The 18,218-nt window shown below is 49.3% G+C and overlaps 1 pseudogene; it reads left to right on the top strand.

The window, feature by feature from the left end:
• The window catches only part of LOC140195596 (E3 ubiquitin-protein ligase TRIM7-like), a 20,322-nt pseudogene extending 3,733 nt beyond the window's left edge, over positions 1 to 16,589 (top strand).
• The last annotated feature ends 1,629 nt before the right edge of the window (positions 16,590 to 18,218 follow it).

Raw genomic sequence — 18,218 nt, 5'->3', positions numbered from 1 at the left:
CATCAGTTATGTATTTATTTATTTATTATTATTAATTTTTTTTCTCTCTCTCCTTTTTCTCCCTCTGTCCCTCTGACTATGCCCCTTGCCCATCCTCTGGGTCCACCCCCCCCTGGTCTTTCTCCCTTGGCCTCCTGTCCCATGATCCTCTCGTATCCCCTTTTGCCAATCACCTGTTCAGCTCTTGGCTCTATCCCTCCCCCTCCTGTCTTCTCCTATCATTTTGGATCTCCCCCTCCCCCTCCAACTTTCAAATCTCTTACTCACTCTTCCTTCAGTTAGTCCTGACGAAGGGTCCCGGCCCGAAACGTTGACTGTACCTGATTCTAATTTGCTTTAATTATATTTTTTACTGTAACATGTACTGTTGTCACAAAGCAGATTTCACGACGCACGTCAGTGGTAACAAACCTAATTTGGTTTCTGAAATACATCCAGTAAATTGAATCATAGAGGTGCACCATGGAAATGGACCCTTCGGCCCGTCGATTCTGTACCAACCATCAACCACCAATCGCACTTCACTGTTCCATGCGTGGGTTTCCCCCGGGTGCTCCAGTTTGTTCCCACAGTCCAAAGGCGTACTGTGTGGGGGGAGGGGAAGGAGCACAAGCCGACAGGTAGAGCCAGGTGAGGGGGAAGGTGGGAGAGTGGCTGGGGGAGGGGGGTGAAGTGAGTAGCTGGGAGGTGATAGGTGGGAGAGGTAAAAGGATGAAAAAGAGAGAATCTGCTAGGAGAGGAGAGTAGACCATCGGAGAACAGGGAAGGGAAGAGGGGCACCAGAGGGAGGGGTAGACAGGTGAGGAGAAGAGAAGAGGTAAGCAGAATGGGGAGTGGGAAGGGAGAGATGGGGAAGGGGGAGAAATTACTGGAATTTAAACAAATTGACGGTTACGCTATCATGTTGGAAGCCACCCATAAACGACCAGAAGACCATCGATATAGGAACAGAGCTAGGCCATTTGGCCCATCAAGTCTGCTCCACCATTTCATCATGGTTGATCCATATTTCCTCTCAGCCCCAATCTCCTGCCTCCTCCCGCTATCCCTTCATGCCCTGACCAATCAAGGATATATCAACTTCTGTCTTAAGTGTACATAAAGACTTGGCCTCCACAGCTGCTAGTAGCAAAGAATTCCACAGAGTCACCACTCTCTCGCTGAAGAAATTGCTCCTCATCTCCATTCTAAAAGGATGCCCTTCTATTCTGAGGCTATGTCCTCTGGTGTTAGACTCTCCCACCATAGGAAACATCCTTTCCACATCTACACTATCAAGGCCTTTCACCATTCAATAGATTTCTATGAGGTCAACTCTCATTCTTCTGAATTCCAGTGAATACGTGCCCAGAGCCATCAAACACTCTTCATATGACAAGCCATTCAGTTCTGAAATCACTTTCATGACCTCCTTTGAACCCTCTCTGTTTCAGCACATCCTTTCCAAGATAAGGAGATAAGGTAAAAACTGCTCACAATACTCCAAGTGAGGCCTCACCAAAGCCTCAACATTACATCCTTGTAATGAGGTGTTGCTCCGCCAACATGAGAGTGTCCTCTTCGTGATGGTGGAAGAGGACATGAACCGACATGTCAGAGTGGGAATGAGGTGTGGAATATCCCCTTTATCTTTAATGATCTCCAATTACCTTGGCAATATTTCTCTGCTCTCTTTCTAGGGCAAGTTGCTCAGCCAGGTGAAGGCTCTTTTCCAAACTCAACAGAACTGTCACTTCAAGTACCAAGATCTGAAAAAGTCCGAAAATGAAATTAAGGTAGGGGAGACGTGAAGGTGGGGGTGGGGAGGAAGTTGGTAGCTAAAGTAATGAAATGACTTTTGACAGAATGAAACCACAGCTGATGTACCAGAAGACCAGTTGAGTGAGTGGGTCTGGCTGAGACTGAAGTTCCTGGATGAGATGCTGGTCCTACCATGAGGAGAACAAAACAAGATCCATTTTAGAACATGGCACATAGAACTCTACAGCACAGTTCAGGCCCTTCAGCCCACAGTGATGTGCCAACCTTGTAACCTACTCTAACCCTCTTCCACACCTTTGCAGGCTGAACTCCATCTGCCACTTATCAGCCTGGCTCCGCATACTGTCTGTGTCCCATTGTAACCAACGACAACCTTCTACACTGTCTACAACTCCTCCATCCTTGGTGTCATCAAGCAACTTACTTGCCCACCCTTCCACTTCCTCCTCCAAGTAACTTATAGAAGTCACAAAGAGTAGAGGTTCCAGAGCAGATCTTTGCAGAACACTATTGGTCATCGAACTCCTTTGCTTTGAGACTTAGGAGAATGATGGTTGTCTTCTTGGAATTTTGAGAGGATTGAAAGTGTAGATGTTGAGAAGTTTGGATAGGAGCCTGGGTGGGAGGGGTATGGAGGACTATGGTCCAGGTGCAGATTGATGGGACTGGGCAGAAGAACAATTTGGCGTGGACGAGATGAGCTGCAGGGCATGTTTCTGTGACGTGCTGCTCTGTAACTCTGTTTTCACCAGTGGAAACATCTCGGATGAGGGAATTTAGTTATGAGATAGGGTGCGGAGGTTTAAAACTGAGACGGGTAGTTGCAGGGGAGGGAGTTCAATCTTTGGAAGTCTCTATCCCCAAGTGGAAGCTGTACCTCTGCGAGTGGTTGAAGATGAAGCAGGTGTATCTCTTTTAGACATAGTCAGGAGGAGCTTGGTGGATCAAGCAGCATGTGTTGGGTGGGGAGGGTAAGAAAAGGTCAACGTTTTGGGTCAAGTCCTGTAGTCCCTAGAGTATTTAAGTGAAGATTGATAGGTTCTTGATTCATAAGGGTGTCAAAGATTCTGGGGAGAAGGCAGGAGAACGTGGTTGAAAGGGATGATACTGAAAATTGGCCATGATGGAATGGTGGAGCAGACTTGATGGGCTGAATGGCTTAACTCTGCTCGTATGTCTAATTATACACAGTACTCACTACAGAGCGAGTACTGTGAAGATTCACCAGACTGATGATATGGGATGATGGGACAATCGTGGATTGTCTAGACCTGTTTTCACCAGAGTTTACCAGAATGAAAGGGAATCGATTAACCCTTTCTTGTTCCACTGAAGCACTGCTCCTTGCTGGTTTCTAACACACACACACACACACACACACACACACACACACACACAGCGGGACGGACAGACAACCAACGTGCAAAAGGCAAACTGCGAATAAAAGTAAATAATTAAAGAAATTATAGTGAGGAACAGGAGCCGCAGAGTCTTGTGAGTGAACCCATAGGTTGTGGGGCCAGTCAGTGTTGTGGTGAAGTGAAGTTATCCACTCTGGTTCAGGACCCTGGAGGTTGATCTGTCCCTGAACCTGAAGAGTAGGCCAAGGTGAACTCATGCCTGGGCACTCGCCCAGCAGCAGTGCCACAGTAGTGTGGTGGTAGGTGCAGTGCTGTTACAGCTCAGGACATCGCTGTTCAGAGTTCAATCCCAGCGTCCTCTGTAAGGAGTTTGTACGTCTTTCCAGTGAGCGTGTGGGTTTCCTCCGGGTGCCCTGGTTTCCTCCCACAGTCCGCAGCCGTACCGGTTAGTGAGTTGGTTGGTCATTGTAAATTGTCCTGTGACTAGGTAAGGGTTAAATCAGTGTGTGGTGCAGCCCGCTGGTCCGAAGGGGCCAGTCCAGCACTGTATCACTAAATTAAATGACTTCATAAAACTCCAGGGCAAGAGTTTGCCACTGTACTGCTTTTTTTTCCCCTTCCTCTTTCATAAGCGGGTTGAGCTGGGACGTGGGCCACCAGCAGCAGCTCAGCAGATTCCTCAGTGCTGGGCTGCAGGTTGATCAGCTCCGTCCCTTCTGTTTTCACAACACCACTTCACACGTCACCTAAGCAGAGGTCCCAGGGAGCTTCTCTCAACATTTCTGTAGCTCTGGGTTTTACCAGGATGGGGTTGCTCGTCGCATGCCCGACCCTCCTGCATTCACAGCCGGGCTTGGGACCGTCCGGGGAGGAGGTACTGTCATTGTGGAACTGCGTTCTGCTCACATAGACACTGAAGCTGTGCACTGCTAAAGGTCTGCCTCACTCTATCTACACACAGTGCACATGGGGAAAAGTAGACAAGCAACAGTAAAGAATAATGAAAGTGCAGCACTCTCCTGTTGATGTCAGCTTGTGATGAAGAGAGAGTTTGTTCTGGGGGTAACCCCCAGACTCCGTGTGAATTCTACACCCCCCCAATGCCTCCACATCCCTCCTGTCTCTTATCTTCTTCCCTCTTCCCTGGCCCTCCACCTGACCCCACCCGTGTGTCGCAGGGGGTGAAATGTTTGACCCGATGCTGTTGGCCGCTGCTTCCCAGCAGTTCCAAGTCTGGGGTCAAGGCTTCTGTTCTGGTCTTCCCCCACCCTCCCTGCCCTACCTCCCCCCCCACTCCTCACGAGGGGAGGTAGCGTCCCTCCCCGATCGCGGACCAGGCTAACCAATGGGCCGCTACTCTTGGTATTGCAGACGCAGATCGCGCAGCTGAAAGGAAACCTGTCCAAGAAGTTTGCTGAGTGGCGGAGGAGCCTGGAGGAGGGGGAGTCGTCCTTGCTGGTGAAGGTGGACGAGGAGGGGGACCGCTTGCTGGCCAGCACTTCCAAGTGCTCTGAGATGCTGGACCAGAAGATGGATCTGATTCAGCAGGTCGACGACAGGGCCCAGGACCTGTCCCAGGCAGAACCTCTGGTCTTCATCCAGGTACTTCCACCTTCAGAACGTAGAGCAAAGTAAACGTACATACACGTCGCCGTGTACTACCCCAAGATCCACTGATTCACAGTAAATACAAAGTAAGCAATAAATATCAAGAACAAGAGTTGTAGAGCCCTTAAGAGTGAGTCCATAGACTGTGGAATCAGTTCAGCACAGTACAGGCCCTTCGGCCCACAATGTTGTGCTAACTTTTTAATTTACTCCCAAGATCAGTCTAACCCTTTCCTCCTACATAGCTTTCATTTTTCATCATCCACACATCTGTCTGAGTCTCTTAAACATTCCTAAGGTAGCTACGTGTATCACCACCCCTGGCAGCTTGTTCCATGCAACCCACCTCTGATATCTCCGCTATACTTTCCTCCATTCGCCTTAAGATTATGTCCCTTTGCTTAACCATTTCCACCCTGGGAAAAAGTCTGGCTCTCCGCTCGATCTCTGCCTTTTATCATCTTGTTCATCTCTATCTAGTCACCTCTCACCCTCCTTCACTCCAAAGAGAAAAGCCCTAGCTCACTCAACCCATTCTCGTAAGATATACTCTCTAATCTGGTCAGCATCCTGGTAAATCTCCTCTGCACCCTCCCTGAAGCTTCCACGTCCTTCCTGAACACAATATTCCAAGTGTGGTCTTGCCAGACCAGAGTTTTGTAGAGCTCTAGCATTACCTTGTGGCTCTTGAGCTCTTAATTCCAAATGTAAAATTGACTTGCAATAAAGATTGAATTATATCCGCATAATCTGTCACACTATCAGCTAAATTCATCTCCCAGAAGGACCCTTACAATTTGCCATCCAACATTTTGGATCTGTGCATCAGTCCTGTGTGTAAAGTATTTCTTACTCTCAGTGTCCTTAATAACTTTGTATACCTGTCAGATTCACCCACCACCAACCTCCGCCTCCCCACACCTCCAGTCTTCTTCGCTCCAAGGAAAACAAGTAAACAAATCCAGCCTGTCTGTTTCTTTGTAACTGAAACAGATCACTCCATCCCGGTGAATCTCCCCTGCACCCTTTACAACGCAGTCACTCTTCCCATTGCGTTTCAGTGCTGTTTTAATGAGCAAATGTGGAGCTGTTAATCGCAGTGCTCTCATCGACTCTCCCTGCCTTTCTTCCACCCTACCCCATACAGGATGCGAAAGAGCTCCTTTCTAAGTAAGTTTGTCGGAGTTGTTCAGTACGATTGGTCATTGATTTTACTATTGCCACATGCTGAGATACAGCAAAAAGCTTCACTTTGTGGGCCATCCAGACAGATTATTCCATACATAACTTCATCAAGAAAGTTCAAAGTAAATTTATTATCAAAGTTCCATGTACAACCCTGAGATTCATTTCCTTACGGGCATACTCAGTAAGTCCAGGTGCGTAATAGAATCAATGAAAGACCGCACCCTACAGGAGGGACAAACAACCAGTGTGCAAAAGACAACAAACTGCAAATATGCAATAAATTAAATAAATAAGCAATAAATATTGAGAACATGAGATGAAGAGTCCTTGTGGGAACAGTTCAGTGATGGGGCAAGTGAAGTTGTCCCTACTGGTCCAAGAGCCTGATGGTTGAGGGGTAATGCCTGCCCCTGAACCAGGTGGTGGGGGTCCGGAGGCTTCCTGATGGCAGCAGCGAGAAGAGAGCATGGCCTTGGTGGTGGGGGTCCCTGGCTGCCTTCCTGCAGTGGTGCCCTGTGTAGATGTGCTCAGTGTTGGGGAGGGGTTTGCCTGCGCTGGGCTGGGCCATAGGTGGAACAGGTACAGAGAATGTGCAGCGCAGGTTGACAAAGTACCAGGGTCACGACAAGGTAGATCGTGAGGTCAAGAGTCCATCTTGTCAAACAAGCGGTCTGATCACAATGGGACAGAAGCCATCCTTGAACCTGGTGCTACGTGCTTTCAAGCTATTATATCTTCTGTGGGGGCTTTCATTACGTTGGTTGCTTTACCGAGACAGAGTGAAGTGTAAGTGGAGAGGGTTGGGGGGGGCAGGCTGGTTCCTGTGGTGGATTGGGCTGTGTGCACAAGTCCGGAAGGGGCTCTTATGGGCAGCAGGACTCCCAGCGGGTGCCCCGTTTAGCTCACGGTTGCAGTGTACACCGGGTAGAGAGGAAAGTCAGACTGGGAGCGGATTGCGAGATGGCTAAATGACTTAGTGGGCCACCCCTCTGAGTTATGAATGCCCAACTTATAAACACCCTGAGAGCTCCCATTATTAAATTCAAAGGGGAACCACTCTTAGGGGAAAAAAGCCTGTTTGTGTGTAGCCTCCCAACATAATCAGACACCATTGCTCCTCAAGAACACAAGCTGCTAGTTTCACTGCGGGAAGCCACTTTCCAATTGCTTTAGAAACTGACAAGTAATTACTTCTATTAATGTTTGTGTGATGATCCTTTACTGAACTGAGTCCACTGATACTTAAAGTGCATCGAAGCCAGTCTTTGAGTGTGGGACATCTTAACCCTTGCCTCTCCCTGCCCAGAACCAGCGTAACACAGAACAGCACAGTAACAAGGCAGGGGAAGACAAAATAAATGTTCAAAGAAACACACAGAAAATGCTGGAAGAACCCAGCAGGTCAGGCAGCATCTGTGGAGAGGAATAAACAGTCACTGTTTGGGGCTGAAGCCTTCATCAGGACTGGAAAGGAAAGGGGAAGAGCCAGAATAAGATGGTGGGGGAAGGGAGGGGTACAAGTTAGCAGGTGATAGGTGAGACCAGGTGAGGGCAAAGATGGCTGAGTGAGGGAGGGAGGATGAAGTAAGAAGCTGCGAGGTGATAGGTGGAATGGGTGAAGAGCTGAAGAAGGAGGAACCTGATAGGAGAGGGGCAGTGGACCATGAGAGGAGGGGAAGGAACAGGGGTATTGGAGGGAGGTGATGGGCAGGTGAAGGGAAGAGATGGGGTGCGAAAGGAGCCAGAATGAGGACTGGAGAAAGACGGGGGGGGGGGGAGAAATTTCTAGAAGCTGGAGAAATCGATGTTCATGCTGTCTGGTTGGACGCTACCCAGATGAAACATAAGGTGTTACTCCCCCAATGTGGGTGTGGCCTCACCGTGAACGTAGAGGAGGCCATGGACTGACACAATGGAATGGGAATAGGAAGAAGAATTCAAATGGATGGCCATCGGGAAAACCTGCCTCCTTAATTGTCCCTCAACAACTCGGTTCCTTACTTTCCCGACTCATGGACAAAGCTAGCTTAAAGGTGTTGGTGAAATCCAGGGATGCCCTGCGCTCATTCGAGGGCAGGGTCCAGCACCCTTCACAAACAAGTCCGGGCCACCCGGAGCCTGGTGCTAAAGTCTTCAGAGTGACCTCCATTGGCCCCCCAGGTTGGGAAGGTGGGGTGGGATTCTGGAGAGGTGCTGATCATTGAGGTAATCAAGAAGCTGATGGAGGAGGCAGAATTGGCCTGGTATGGGTGGGAGGGGTGGTGAAGAGCTTCCTGTGGGGGAGGGGAAAATGGGTTCCTCTGTCACGCAGTGAGGTGGGGGTAGCATCAGAAGGTCCGTGTTGGCCTTACTGCTTCCTGAGTTGTTGTGGATAGGTTCTGAGTTAAAGGTCAAAGATCCTGAGGCAGAGACTTGGGCGAGGAGCTGGATTGGTTAGGTGCTAAAGCCTAGGTGCTCTACAAGAGTTCTGACACGTCAGTCCACGACCTTCTCTAATGCCACGATGAGACCACACTCAGACTGGAACAGCGACACCTCGTAATCTGTCCGGGTATTCTCAAACCTGATAGCATGAAACATGGATTTCTCTAACTTCCAGTCCTCTTCCCCTGCCTCCCTGCCTCCCCACCTCTCTCTTTTTCCATCCCCCACTCTGACTGCTGCCCATCACCTCCCTCTCGTGGTTCTCCTCCTTCCCTTTCTCCCATGGTCCCACCCTCCTTGCCTGTCAGATTTCTCCTCCTTCAGCTCTTAACCTTTCCCACCCATCACCTCCCTGCTTCTTACTTCGTACCCCTACCTGGCTTCACCTGTCACCTTCCAGATTTTCTTCCTTCCCTCCCCCCTCACCTTCCCCTTCTGGCATTGCCCCTCTCCCTTTCCAGCCCTGTGTGTGTTGCTGCCCTGGATGTCCAGCATCTGCAAAACCTCTCGTGTCTCGGGGAAGTCAATGCCAGCTGATGTCTCCGCGCTTCTTTGCAGGGCCTTGGAGATCCGAGAACAGAAAGTTCCAACCCTTTCCAAGGACACACTGAACATGAAACTGATAGCGGAACATGCCAAGGAGCTGGTTGATAAGGCCATGGTCTACCACTCAGTGATAACGACCATCATTGGTGAGTGGGAGGGAGCGCCAATGCCCCGGTAACTCGCGGCAACACTTGCAAATACGCTTTGCAAGTAACGTACTGGTTACAATGCCAAGAAAAAAATGTGTGGACACGTGGCCAAGTGGTTAAGGCATTGGACCTAGCGACCTGAAGGTCGTGAGTTCGAGCCCCAGCCGAGGGAACATGTTGTGTCCTTGAGCAAGGCACTTAACCACACATTGCTCTGCGACGACACTGATGCAAGCTGTATGGGTCCTAATGCCCCTTCCCTTGGACAACATCGGTGTCATGGAGAGGGGAGACTTGCAGCATGGGCAACTGCCGGTCTTCCATACAACCTTGCCCAGGCCTGCGCCCTGGAGAGTGAAGACTTTCCAGGCGCAGATCCATGGTCTTGCAAGACTAACGGATGCCTTTACTTTACTTTACAATGCCAATGACCACCAATCTGGGTTCAATTGCCGCCACTGTCCGTAAGGAGTTTGCACGTTCTCCCTGTGATTCCGTGGGTTTCCTCCAAGTGCTCCGGATGCACAGGTGAGGGTTAGTAAAGTTGTGGGCATGCTGTGTTGGCATGGCAACACTTGTGGGCTGCCCCCAGGACACCATAATGAGGTAATGTCAAGAGTCCACCTTATTGTACTGGGGGATCGCTCGACAGTCTTGAACCATTGTGATAGAAGCTGCCGTTGAGCTGGTGGTCCCTACTTTCAGGGTTTGTATCTTCTGTCCGATGGGAGAGGGAGACGTGAGAGTGACTGGGATGGGTGGGGTCTCTGATTCTGCTGGCTACATTAGTTGACAATGTGTCTCTCTTCCCCCCCCCCCCCCCCGCCCGGCTCTGTCACTTCCAGGTGAATGGGCACGCCTCACTTTGGACCCCCAGGACAGCCTACTGGTTTCTGACCATCTCGGAAGACGCGCGTCGCTGGCGTTCGGGTACGACCTGCAGCCCTACCCGTCCAATCCCGAGAGGTTTCGTACTCACCGGCAGATCCTGTGCTGTCAGAGCTTCTCGTCGGGCCTACCACACCTGGCTGGTGGAGGCCGAGGGCATCGCCTGGGCCATCGGGGTGGCCTACGGCAGCATCCCGCGGAGGGCCACGGCTCCGACCTGACCGACAGTGATAAAGCTTGGTGCCTCCACTTCAGCCATGGCTCCCTGACCGCCAGCCACCACGGCAACCACACCAACATTGTCAGCGACCCCTCTCACAGCAGGTTCAAGTGGAGCTGGACTACGAGGCCGGTAGCCTCGCCTTCTACCAGGTCAATGACGCCCCAAACACTTGCACACGTTCCAAACCACCTTCACCGAGCCCGTGTTCCCAGCGTTCTCCTGCTTCTATATCTCCTCGCTGCGGATCTGCTAAACCGATGAAAATAAAAATCGCGAGCTGGCCATTCAGCCCGTCTACTACCTGCTGCGCACATTCTTCCCACTTTGATTTGGGAAGTCCCTGCTGACAACCGTGTATCCAAGCCTAGCCCAGCCCATTCCCCATCTCCCACCATGCTTATCCAACCTTCCCTTCAATTAATTTGCTCACCTTTTCCATCTATCACCTCCCAGCTTCTCACTCCGCCCCACCCACCCACCTTTTCCATCACCTAGTCTCACCTATCACCTCCAGCTTCTCACTTCATGCCCCATCCACCCACCTCTCCATCACCTGGTCTCACCTATCACCTTCTAGCTGGTACTTCCTCCCCCTCCCCAGCAAACCATCTAATTCTGGCTCCTTCTCTCTTCCTTTCTACGTCCCTGCTGAAGGGTCTTGGCCGGAAACGTCGACTCTTCATTCCCCTCCATAGACGCTGCCTGAGTTGCTGAGCTCTCCAGCACTGTGTGTGTTTTGTTCTGGATTTCCAGCACCTACGGAATCTCTTGAGATAGAATTAATTCACTCTCTTTGATCTCAGCCCCCTGGGAGTGGGTTCCACGTTCCCACCGCCCCCTCGATAAAGGGGTTTCCCCACAACTTCCCGTGGCCCGGAGAGCGTAGAGACATGCAGAGCCCAGAAGCAGACACTTAAAGTTACCAAGACGCCCATTCAAGCCCGATCCATTTGCCCGCGTTTGGCTCATCTCCCTCCAAACCCAGGGTTCCCAACCTTTTTTTTTTAAATGCCACGCACCCCAGGTTGGGAACCCCTGCTCTAAACCTTCTCCTGTCCACGTACCTGTCTAAATGCATTGTGCCTGCTTCTAGCACACCCTCTGTCAGCTCGTACCAGGGGGCACACAGTTAAGGCAAGAGTGGTAAGTTCAAAGGAGATGTGAGAGGCAAGTATTTAACACAGAGAATGGTGGCTGTCTGGGGTGGTGTAGAGGCAGATACTTCAGGGACTTTTAAGAGACGTTTAGATGGGCATATGAATGTGTGAGAAATGGTAGGTTATGGACATTGTGTAGGCAGAAGGGATTAGCTTAGTTGGCCATTTAACTGGTTTAGCACAACTTTGTAGGCTGAAGGGCCTGTTCCTGTACCGTTCTGTTTTATGTCCTCATTCAAACGCCCACCACCCTCGGTGTGGAAGTTGTCCCTCAGGTCCCCTCTAAATCTTCCGCCCTCACCTCTAGTTTTAGTCCCCCTTGCCCTGGGGTAAAGACTGTGACCATCCGCTTTATCTCCACCCCCTCGGGATGTTATATCGCTTCTCGAAAATAAAAGCAAGGATGTAACATTGATGCTCTATAAGGTGCTGGTGAGGCCTCACGTGAGCACTGCGGGCAGTTTTGGGCCCCTTATCCAAGAAAGGACATGCTGACATTGGAGAGGGTTCAAAGGAGGTTTCCGGAAATGATTCCAGGATTGAACGGCTTGTCATATGCAGAGCGTTTGATGGCTCTGGGCCTCCACTCACTGGAATTCAGAAGAGTGAGGGGATGGGAGTTCCCATTGAAACTGATCAAACGTTGAAAGAGTGGATGTGGAGAGGATGTTTCCTCTGGTGGGGGAGTCTAGGACCAGAGGGCACAGCCTCAGAATAGAGGGATGTCCATTTAGGACGGAGATGAGGAGGATTTTCTTCAGTCAGAAGGTGATGAGTTTGTGGAATTCGTTGCCACAGGCAGCTGTGGAAGCCAAGTCATTGGGTATATCTAAAGTAGAGGTTGATAGGTTCTTGATTGGTCAAGGCATGAAGGGATAGGGGGAGAAGGCAGCAGGTTGGAGTTGAGAGGGAAATGGATCAGCCATGATGAAATGGCGGAGCAAATGGCCTAATTCTGCTCCTATGTCTTGTGGTCTTAGATAGGTCACCAAAACTGGAAATGTTTCCTTTATTTCACATTCACAGTCTGCGTGGATTGTCTCCTTCAGTCAGGACATGATGTGTAAGAGTTGAGATGTCATATTGCTGTTGTACAAGATGATGGTGAGGTGTACCGTTTGGTTAGTAAGCAAGGGAGGAAGAGTGTAGGGAAGATTTATAAGGATGCTTCCAGGATTCGGGGGCCTGAGGTGGGGAGAAGTTGGACAAGCGAGGACTTCTGGAGTGTCGGAGATGGAGGGTGACCTATAGAGCTGTATAAGATCAGGAAGGGTACAGATCAGCTGGATGCACACAGTCCAGGATCAGGAACCAAAAACTAGAGGACATAAACACAAGAGATTTTGTGGATGTTGGAAATCAGGAGTCTTGACCCAAAACATCGACTGTTTATTCCTCTCCATAGATGCTGCCCGACCTGCATTTTGTGGGTGTTGCACTCGAGGGCCATAGGTTTAAGGTCAGAGGGGAATAATTTAAAAGGGATCTGAGGGGAAGTGGGTGGTGTGTAAATGGAGTGAGCTGAGGCAGAGACAATAACAGCACTTACAAGGCACGTGGGCGGGTACATTGACAGGAAAGGTTTAGAAGAATGCAGATGAATAGGACTACCACAGATGAGTACTTGGCTGGGCCTGTTTTTGTGCTGAATTACTCTGTCTACAACTCAAGGTCGAACCTCCCCGCCCACCCCACCCCGGGGGGACTAGGCAGAGAGACTGTGGAACCATAAATCTTGATTTGTAATCACAAATTAACAAGCCGAAACCAAAAGTAAAACTAGGAGAAAGAATTGTTTCCCCATCAAGGAAGTCCTTCTCAGTCTCAAATTCAAGTTTCTTTGTCATCTGACTGTACATACATACAGCCAAATGAAACAACATTCCTCCGGACCACAGTGCACCCACAAAACCTATCACACACAGCACATAAAACAAAATATTACCACAGATAAGTTAATAAAGTATCATTGAAAGTCATGTAGTGTGCAGTACAGGTGAACAATAAACAGCCCACTGTCCTGGTGACGAGACATCGGTGGTGACAGGGTATTCATTAGCCTCACAGCCCAAGGGAAGAAGCTGTTACCCAGTCTGGCAGTCCGAGTCCTGGTGCTAGTGAGTTAAAGGGACTGTGGGGTAGGGATCCTCAACAGTGCTTTAGACCTTTTGTGTACAACACTCCTGGGAAATGGCACAAATGGGGGGGGGGTGGTGGGAGACCCTGGTGGTCCTCTTGGTGGTTTTCACTGTCCTCTGCAGGGTCTAACAGTCTGACGTCTTTCAGCTTCTGTAGCACATCAAGATGCAGGCAGACAGGATGCTCTAGGTGGTAGAACGTTGCTAGAATGAGGCTAGGGAGCCTTCCACGCCTCAAAGTGTAGGTGCTGCTGGGCCTTCTTGACGAATGAGGAGGTGTTGTGGGTCCAGGTTAGATCATCCATTATGTGCAAACCAAGGACGTTGGGTCTGGGACGACGACCATCTGGAGGGCCTAGAAACCATGGAAGATGCTGACAGCATGGATTTAGAGAGAGTGGTTCCACTTGTTCAGAAGTGCAGGGCATGAAGCTTTTGTTGTGGGACAGTCACCCCAAAATCTAATAGGGATTTCAAATCTGAGACTCACTTATTTATCCCATGTACAAAGAGACCACTCTTAGGGTGTTATGAGCACATTTGAGCCCCTCATCTAAGAAAGGGTGTGCTGACAGTGGAGGGAGTCCAGAGAAGGTTCACAGGAATGGCCATGGGAATGAAAGAGTTAATGTACGAGGAGTGTTTAATGGTTCTGGACCTGTACTTGCTGGAGTTTAGAAGTATGAGGGGGATCTCACAGAAACCTATTCATATTGAGAGGCCGAGAAAGGGTGGATGTGGAGAGGATGTTTCCTATGGTGGGTGCGTCTAGGACCAGAAGACACGGCCTCAGAATAGAGGGATGTCCATTTGGAACAGGGATGAGGAGGAAGTTTTTTCTGCAGTGGTGGTGGGGGGTGACTTTATGGAATTCATTGCCACAGACAGTAGTGGAGACCAAGTTATTGGATATGTCTCACGTGGAGGTTAATAGGTTCTTGATTAGTAAGGGTGTCAAAGGTTACAGGGAGGAGATGGAAGATGTGGAGTTGAGCAGACTCGATGGACCGAATGGCCTAATTCTGTTCCTATATCTTACGGTCTTATGGAACATACAGTGGAATGCATTGTTTGTGTTTACAACCAACACAGCCTAAGGGTCAATGGAACAGCTTGCAAGTGTCACTGCACATTACGAAGCCAATGGGGCATGCCCACAATGGTCAGCATGACAACACGCAAGCAAAGCCAAAAACAACAGCAGCAGGAGTAGCCCCTCCCTCCCTCCTACCCACTTGCACACAGACAGTCCTCTAACACCAGGGCAGGTTGGCTCCAGGTCCCCAACCCAGGCTCGCAGACATCGTGCCTCTGAATTCCTGGCGTGCCATCGGGTCTCCCGTTTGCTGACGGGGGAAACCTCACGCCCCAAAGATCAAAGTTATTCCAGAACCCTTACCAGCACTGATGCACAGAGAGATCTTGGGGTCCAAGTCCTCAGCTTCCCAGAAGTGTCCCCACAAGTGGGCAGGGGGGTAACAACAACAAGGGTAATCGGCATGCGTGTCTTCAATGTGAGTGTCAGAGTAGCAGAGTCATGCCATAGCCACTCAACAGTTTGGCTAGGCCACACTTGGAGTATTGTATCCAGACCAGGCCACCTCGTTAGGGAAGGATGTGAAGGCTTTGGGGGGGGGTGCTGACAAGGTTCACCAGAATGCTGCCTCAGTTAGAGGGTGTGAGCTACAATGAGAGGGCGGTGTTATCTTCCTGTTTGTGATTCTCCCACATGTGGAAATAAAGGCAAACACGTTAACAGAGTTGGAAGTCTGCAGATGCTGGAAATGCAGAGCCACACACACAAAGCGCAGGAGGAACTCGGCAGGTTGGGCAGCATCTGAGGAGGGGAATAAACAGTCGGCATTTCAGGCTGAGATCCTTCATATAACCATATAACAATTGCAGCATGGAAACAGGCCATCTCGGCCCTTCTAGTCCATGCTGAACTCTTACCCTATCCTACTTTCATGCTGAACTCTTACCCTATCCTATTCCCACCAACCTGCACTCAGCCCATAACCCTCCATTCCTTTCCTGTCCATATATCTATCCAATTTAACTTTAAATGACAACATAGAACCCGCCTCAACCACTTCTGCTGGAAGCTCGTTCCACACAGCCACCACTCTCTGAGTAAAGAAGTTCTCCCTCATGTTACCCCTAAACTTTTGTCCTCTAACTCTCAACCCATGCCCTCTTGTTTGAATCTTCCCCACTCTCAATGGAAAAAGTCTAACCACGTCAACTCTATCAATCCCCCCCATAATTTTAAACACCTCTATCAAGTCTCCCCTCAACCTTCTACGCTCCAAAGAATAAAGACCTAACTTGTTCAATCTTTCTCTGTAACTTAGGAGATGAAACCCAGGCAACATTTTAGTAAACCTCCTCTGTACTCTCTCAATTTTATTGACATCTTTCCTATAATTCAGTGACCAGAACTGTACACAATACTCCAGATTTGGCCTTACCAATGCCTTGTACAATTTTAACATTACATCCCAACTCCTATACTCAATGCTCTGATTAATAAAGGCCAGCAAACCAAAAGCTTTCTTCACCACCCTATCCACATGAGATTTCACCTTCAGGGAACTATGCACCATTATTCCTAGATCCCTCTGTTCTAAAGCATTCTTTAATGCCCTACCATTTCTGGACTGGAGAGGAAAGGGGAAGGATTCAGAATGAGAAGGCGGGGAAGGAGTACCAGCTTCTTATTCTGGCCTCTTTCCCACTTCCTCTCCAATCCTGACAAGGGGTTTCAGTGCGAAACACTGACTGTTCATTTTGCTCCATTGATGCCATCAGACCTGCTGAGTTCCTCCGGCATTGTGAGAGCATTCCAATTCTGCCCTCTCTCTGGGTGAAAAACAAACTCCTCCTCAAATCCGCTCCCTTGAATCCCTCTACTCTGACCTAGCCTTGACATAACAGAGCAATAAGAAAGCACAGGGCTCTGACCTGAACAGATTTCTAACAGCCGAGACCACTAACGCGAATTCTTCTGTTGGTGTTTGACAGCATTTTTAACCGGATCTTTGCGCAGTCTGATTCCTCCACATCAGGCAGTTCCTGGTGTTGTAAAATTGTAGCGTTTGTAAGTGTCTGTGATGTCCCTCAGCTAATAAAATCCAAATTCCTCATTCCTTGACTGTATTCTTGAAATTAATGTACTGTATTGCGGCAGCAAATACATAATACACAATATATTTAAAAACTTTTAAATATATGCATGGCTGGTGGAAAAAGAGAGCCAGTGAGGTAGTGTTCATGGGTTCAATGTCCATTCAGAAATCTGACAGCAGAGGGGAAGAAGCTGTCCCTGAGTCATTGGGTGTGTGTCTTCAGTGCCCCTGTACCTCCTCCCTGATGGTAGCAATGAGAAGAGGGCACAGCTGGGCGATGGGGTCCTTTATCATGGATGCTGCCTTTTTGAGGCACCGCCTTTTGAAGGTGTCCTCCATGCCGGGGGGGCGAGTGCCGGTGACGGCGCTGACTGAGTTTATGACCTGCTGCAGCTCTTTCCAATCCTGTGCAGCACCCCCTCCACACCACCCCAATACCAGACAATGATGTCAGATTGATGCGACAATGACGACTAGTTAGATTGCTCTCTGTGGTACATCTGTACAAACTTGCTCGAGCCATTGGTGAGACACATTGGTGATCACAAATAGCCTGATTGGTCCGACCAAGCAGAGTCCACTGCCAAGAAGGCCCACCAGCGCCTTTACTTCCTGAGAAAACTAAAGAAATTTGGCCTGTCCCCTAAAACCCTCACTAATTTTTATAGATGCACCGTAGAAAGCATTCTTCTAGGGTGCATCACAACCTGGTATGGAAGTTGTCCTGTCCAAGACCGAAAGAAGCTGCAGAAGATCGTGAACACGGCGCAGCACATCACACAAACCAATCTTCCGTCCTTGGACTCACCTTACACCGCACGCTGTCGGAGCAGTGCTGCCAGGATAATCAAGGACACGACCCACCCAGCCAACACACTTTTCATCCCTCCTCCCTCCGGGAGAACGCTCAGGAGCTTGAAGACTCGTACGGCCAGATTTGGGAACAGCTTCTTTCCAACTGTGATAAGACTGCTGAACGGATCCTGACCCGGATCTGGGCCGTACCCTCCAAATATCCGGACCTGCCTCTCGATTTTTTTGCACTACCTCACTTACCATTTTTCTATTTTCTATTTATGATTTATAATTTAAATTTTTAATATTTACTAATGTTAACTATTTTTAATATTTTAAATATTTAATATTTATAATCCAGGGAGTGGGAAGCGCAGAATTGAATATTGCTGTGACGATTGTACGTTCTAGTACCAATTGTTTGGCGACAATAAAGTATAAAGTATAAAGACACCAAATGTCAAAGTCCCTCATGAAGTCTCGGCACACTGAGAGTAGGTCAGCAGGGACTAAAGAGAAAGGTGTGTTTCTTTTTCTTTGTGCGCTCCCTGTATTTGAAACTTCCTGGGAGGGTGTTGGAGTTTCCTCATCTACTGCTGCACCTTTGGGAATTCTGGGGATCTTGTGGTGAGAGAGGAATCAGCGTCAGAACTATTCCTGGAATCGTACGATGGTGGGATTTTGTTTTGTGGCAGCATTACGGTGCAGGGACATAAACCTATTATAAGTTACCAAAATCAGTGGTGAGAAAACGAAGGAGTGGGGAGGCAGAGTTCACAGGGTTGATGGACGGGTGGTGGAGGGGAGGAAGCTGGTCCTGAACCGCTGACTGGTGTGTTCCCTCCTGCACAC

Source organism: Mobula birostris, chromosome 3 (assembly GCF_030028105.1).
Source record: "Mobula birostris isolate sMobBir1 chromosome 3, sMobBir1.hap1, whole genome shotgun sequence".
Taxonomy (NCBI): Eukaryota; Metazoa; Chordata; class Chondrichthyes; order Myliobatiformes; family Myliobatidae; genus Mobula; species Mobula birostris.
The sequence above is the reverse complement of the archived record's forward strand: the minus strand, read 5'-3'. Positions and strand labels throughout refer to the sequence as shown.